Source organism: Podarcis melisellensis, assembly GCF_964234715.1.
Source record: "Podarcis melisellensis genome assembly, chromosome: 16".
NCBI lineage: Eukaryota > Metazoa > Chordata > Lepidosauria > Squamata > Lacertidae > Podarcis > Podarcis melisellensis.
In genome coordinates, this window is record NC_138533.1 from 8,833,703 (window position 1) to 8,839,702 (window position 6,000).

Sequence of the window (6,000 nt, forward strand, 5' to 3'; positions counted from 1 at the left end):
GGCTGATCGCCGAAGAATTGATGCTTTTGAATTCTGGTGCTGGAGGAGACTCTTGAGAGTCCCATGGACTGCAAGAAGATCACACCTCTCCATTCTGAAGGAAATCAGCCCTGAGTGCTCACTGGAAGGGCAGATCCTGAAGCTGAGGCTCCCATACTTTGGCCACCTCATGAGAAGAGAAGACTTCCTGGAAAAGACCCTGATGTTGGAAAAGATGGAGGGCGCAAGGAGAAGGGGATGACAGAGGGCGAGATGGTTGGACAGCGTTCTCGAAGCTACCGGCATGAGTTTGATCAAACTGCGGGAGGCAGTGGAAGACAGGAGTGCCTGGCATGCTCTGGTCCAGGGGGTCACGAAGAGTCGGACACGACTAAACGACTAAACAACAACATTTACGATTTACGACGCGTGTGATGGAACCGTATGCGGCCCTTGGCGGAAATCCCGCCTGCCAAAGGCATGGGAAGAGCGGCAAGGCGGCGGCAGCTCCTTCAGAGTTCGGCTGACAAACAGGACGTAGCAGAAACTGGCTGCTTCCTTGGAAAAGGGGCACTTTTCATCAGATTCAGAGCTCTCTGGAGTTTCAGAGCCGTGGGGCTGGCACTGACAAGTCCCTGCTCTCTTTGGCAGGTTTAGTAGCCCCAGGTGAGGGGATGTGCAGCAGGGCCTCACTAGGATGTTGTAAACCAAAATCTGCCCTTTTCCTCCTTATGGGGTATCCAAGAGCCCATATAGCGCCCTTACATAGGTTCCCTATTGGTAGGAGAGAATAACAGAGGCCAACCAGAGAATATTGAGAAGCAAAGCAGCTAGTAAGCCTGATCTTTATTGATCTGTTGCAACAGGGTGCTCTCCTCACACGCAGGAAAGGAGGAGGACCTCAAACAATGGTGTGCAAGCTGTTATATAGACTTTTGAAATTGCCACCTTGTAGATCAAGACCACCCCCACATACATCATACATACATCACAGAAAGTGTGATCTACAAGAGAAATCTGAGTGCTTTGTTTACCTCCTGTCTGCCCAGGTTACCTGTTTAATGGTCACTTGATTGGATTGCCTGGGGAGCCTGGCTAGTCTTTTGTAATGATAAATACTTAGTTCCTGAGCCAGGTCAGGCTCACACCCTATTCATATATTAAATGTGCCCTTAAGACAGGATTTGTGGGGAAAGAGACAATGGGGAGGCTTTAATTCTAATTCCTATCACAAGGACAGGGGCAGGAAAGGTTTGGAAGCCCAGGGGCCACGGTCCCTTCTGGATGATCTCCGCAGGGGCCACAAGGCAATGGGGGGTGGGCCAGAGGTAAAATGGAGCGAAGCAATAAATGCAAATTTTCCCTCTGTACCACAGGCTAGTTTCTCCACACACTCACACACAACTCTCCAGGGAAGCAAGTGGCAGGGTCGGAGTTCAAAGACAAATTCCAGCCAGGCAAAAGCCCTTGAGGAGGGTGCAAAGAACAAGCAGAGGCAAACTCGTCCCTCTAGATGTTTTGGGACTACATTTCCCATCATCCCTAACCACCAGTCCTGTTAGCTAGGGGTTATGGGAGTTGTAGTCCCAAAACATCTGGAGGGCCAAGCTTGCCTATGCCTGTCAAAGAAAATACAAAATGGAATGCAGTGGTACCTTGGGTTACATCCGCTTTGGGTTACATCCGCTTCAGGTTAGAGACTCCACTAACCCAGAAATAGTACCTCAGGTTAAGAACTTTGCTTCAGGATGAGAACAGAAATCACGTGGTGGCAGCGGGAGGCCCCATTAGCTAAAGTGGTACCTCAGGTTAAGAACAGTTTCAGGTTAAGAACGGACCTCCGGAAAGAATGAAGTACTTAACCTGAGGTACCAGTGTACCATATTGGCCTGAATATAAGCCTCACTCCCAAATTCCAACTGTGAAAAGTTAAAGTGCGGCTTATATTCGCGACTTTACAGTTTGCAGCCAGGAGTGGGGGCAAACAGCACGGCAAAGAGGCGCCCACCCCACACATAGTCCCCCATCCTCTCGCCCAGGAAGGGAGAGAGTGAGGAAGGGGAAAGCCCCCCCCCCCAGTATGCAGCCAGGAATGGAGCGGCTTATATTTGGGTATTTTATCTTTTTCTCTCTCCCCCCTCCCTTTTAAAGGTGCAGCTTATATTCAGGTGCGGCTTATATTCGGGCCAATACGGTATTTGTGTTCCTAATAAAGCACAATCTTATATACCTATATCCCCATTTCATCTCAGTCTTCCATCCTCGTACTGAGAACTGAATCCCACCCCCATCTCCCCAGTTCTTCACCCTCACCCCCCCCCGAGAAAGCCCACTCTGATCTGTCTCCAACCCTTTTCTAAGCCTATTGGTTTCAATGGGTCTGATCTGAGTAGGAGTTGCATAGGACAACCGAGGGGAAAAACGACAGAGCTTTGCGGCAGTTAATGGAAACGAGCAAATTTATTACAGCATCAGCTTTTGTGAAAAACAGAGCCGTCCTGAGTTAGGGATATACAGTGGTACCTCGGGTTACATACGCTTCAGGTTACATATGCTTCAGGTTACGGACTCCGCTAACCCAGAAATATTACCTCAGGTTAAGAACTTTGCTTCAGGATGAGAACAGAAATCGCGCAGCAGCAGTGGGAGGCCCCATTAGCTAAAGTGGTGCTTCAGGTTAAGAACAGTTTCAGGTTAAGAACGGACCTCCGGAACGAATTATGTTCTTAATCCGAGGTACCACTGTAAACTCATGGCTGGCAGCAGGGTGGGGTTTTGTAAACAGAGAGGTCAGGGGGAGATGAGATGCAGAGAATCAGAGACAGCGATAACTGCGTGATCGACAGCAAGGTTTTGCAAAACAGCTCTTGATAAAAAGAGATATCCTGGCATTGGTAAGCCGTTTAGCACGTATGCATTGAAAACCCCTTTGTTTCCGTTCCTTCCTCAAGTGATAGCATTTAAACTATGGATGTATTGCAATTTCGCCATTTCACATTGCAGCCTCTCTTTAAAGTTCCTTTGCTCCAAGAAAGCCATTTACAGGGTTGAAAATTTCCTTCATGCGGAACCTCTCCATGGCCCACTGAGCTATACATTTAAGGTAAAAGGTAAAGGACCCTGGACGATTAAGTCCAGTCAAAGGCGACTATGGGGTTGCGCCGCTCATCTCGCTTTCAGGCCGAGGGAGCCGGCGTTTGTCCACAGACAGCTTTCCGGGTCATGTGGCCAGCATGACTAAACCGCTTCTGGCGCAGCAGAACATCGTGACGGAAACCAGAGCGCACAGAAACACCGTTTGCCTTCCCTCTGCAGTGGTACCTATTTATCTACTCCCACTGGTGTACTTTCGAACTGCTAGGTTGGCAGGAGCTGGGACAGAGCAATGGGAGCTCACCCCGTTGCGGGGATTCGAACTGCCGACCTTCTGATCAGCAAGCCCAAGAGGCTCAGTGGTTTAGACCACTGTGCTGCCCGCGCCCCGCTGTACATTTAAAGCAGGGCGACACCACTTATAAGCAGTCGTGGCTTCCCTCAAAGAATTCTGGGAATTGTAGTGAACTGAGGTTGCTTGTTAGGACACGCACCCCCCCACAGTATTACCCTCTCAGCACTACAATTCCCAGAGTTCCCTGGGAGGAAGGATTGATGGTTAAGCCACTCTGGGAATTTCAGCTGTGTGAGAATGGAGGCAGAGTCCTCCTAAGAGCACCCCTAACAAACTACAGTTCCCAAGATTCTTGGAGGGGGGAATTCATGAGTATTTAAAGTGATATGACACTGCTTTAAATCGATAGTGCGGATGGGGCCTCCAGGGACCGTAGTCACAAAAGCAAATCTGTCTGTGTGACGTCCTGCTATAGTTTTCATTACACACACACACACTACAGTGGTACCTCAGGTTACATACGCTTCAGGTTACAGACTCCACTAACCCAGAAATATTGCTTCAGGTTAAGAACTTTGCTTCAGGATGAGAACAGAAATCGTGCTCCGGCGGCGCGGCAGCAGCAGGAGGCCCCATTAGCTAAAGTGGTGCTTCAGATTAAGAACAGTTTCAGGTTAAGTATGGACCTCCGGAACGAATTAAGTACTTAACCTGAGGTACCACTGTACTTGCTGTCACTTGTTTGCAGGGTGTGTTTGTTATTTTAAAAAAGCATATTCACACATTGATGGGTGGTGTGAAGCTGCCTAGTCTCTGAGTCTCATCCCTGGGCCTCTCGGCCAAGCCACGCCCACCTGCCAATCACCTGAACTCATATAGGTCAGCACCACCCACCAATCAAATTTGGCTCATGGCAGGTAATGGGAGACACCCACCTGTCCTCTAGGGCTGTGCCTGGTGATGATATGAGGCGGGGCCTTGTTGGTGGCTGCCCCCAGATTGTGGAATTCCCTTCCATGGGAGGCTCCCTCTGCTTTCCTTGGCAAGCAGACTTTTTAATTTGTCTTTCAGACAAGCCTTTGGCCACTAACCAGCTGCTGTGGCAAGGTCTCCTGGAGGTGTGTGTGCTTTTAAATAGCTTTAAGCGTTTTTAGCGCTGCTTTTAATAGGGCTATATTTAAATTATTATTATTAATATTAGTAGTAGTATACCACCTTCCATCTGTAGATTTTTATTTACTGGGTTTTTTAGTTGTACAGTACCTGTTTTCATTTTTGCCGTGCTGGTATAAATGTGGGGATATTAAATAAGAACAGAAAAAGAGCCTGGCTTGTCAAAGCATAGGATTGGAAGCCACTGACAACCCCTCCACAAATTTGCCCAATCCTACCTTCCTTATTTATTTATTTTTAACATTTTATTAATTTTCCAAAAATGACAGAAAAAGGGGAAAAAAGAAAACAGCTCAGCAAACGTTTTCAGCAAGGGGCCGGTCCACTGTCCCTCAGACCTTGTGGAGGGCCGGACTATATTTTGGAGAGAAAAAATTAAAAATTAACAAATTCCTATGCCCCACAAATAACCCAGAGATGCATTTTAAATAAAAGCAAACATTCTACTCATGTAAAAACACGCTGATTCCCAGACAATCCGCAGGCCGAATTGAGAAGGTGATTGGGCCGGATCCGGCCCCTGGGCCTTAGTTTGCCTACCCATGCACTACCCACATCACCAGATACCGCAGCCTTCTCATCTGGCGGCCTTCCAGATGTTCAACTCACCTCATACCCCAACCCCTGACCTCGAAGGTGCTGGAGTCCCAAGGCAACATCTGGAGAGCCCCAGGTTCCCATCCCAGAAGGCTCAGGAGGCCACCGCCCTGCTGAACTTAAGCTGGTCTGGGCAGTGTCCAGATGAGATCCGCCTGCATGCTACTCTGTGCACCATGATGTTAGAAAAATGGGGCGAGTAGCTAGAAAATATGGGGGCTGCCCATTTTTAGCCCGGCTGCATATGCAACCATTACAGTCAGAGCACATTCTCGCCTTCCCAAAATCCTGGGAACTGTAGTTCACCCATTGCAAAGCTACAGTGCCCAGCACCCTGAGCAAGATACTACAATTCCCAGGATTCTTGCAGGGGAGAGGGAGTCAAATGGGCTACTGAAAGCGAACGCGCCAGGCCAATTGCGCTCCATTCATTGCCATGGGTCTACTCGTGAGAAAAGCTGGATCCGGCCCAGGGCCCAATATCAGTCTGGATTTGGGAGGGCGGGGGACAATCCAGCGCCTCCTGCCAAGGAAAGCTTGGCTGGAGGAGATGGAGAGGCTGACTCCCGAGGAAACGCGAGGCTTCCTCCCCGTGCGTAAAAGCGCGCACAGCGCTCGGCGGCGCTTTTTCCACCCGGAGCTGCTTCTCGGAGGAGCAGCCCCCGAGATCGGCGGTCCCTTTCATCACTTCCGTCCCCCCTCCTCCTTCCCTCCTCCTCCTCCTCTCCATCCATCCCCGCCCGGGAAACGGGGAGGGGGGGAAAGCAGCCCAGCCGCCGCCGCCGCCACCGCCAAGCCAGCCAGGCAATTCGGGGCCGGGCGCGTCGGCGGCAGCGCAGCCATGGGCCAGGGCGCACGGCGGG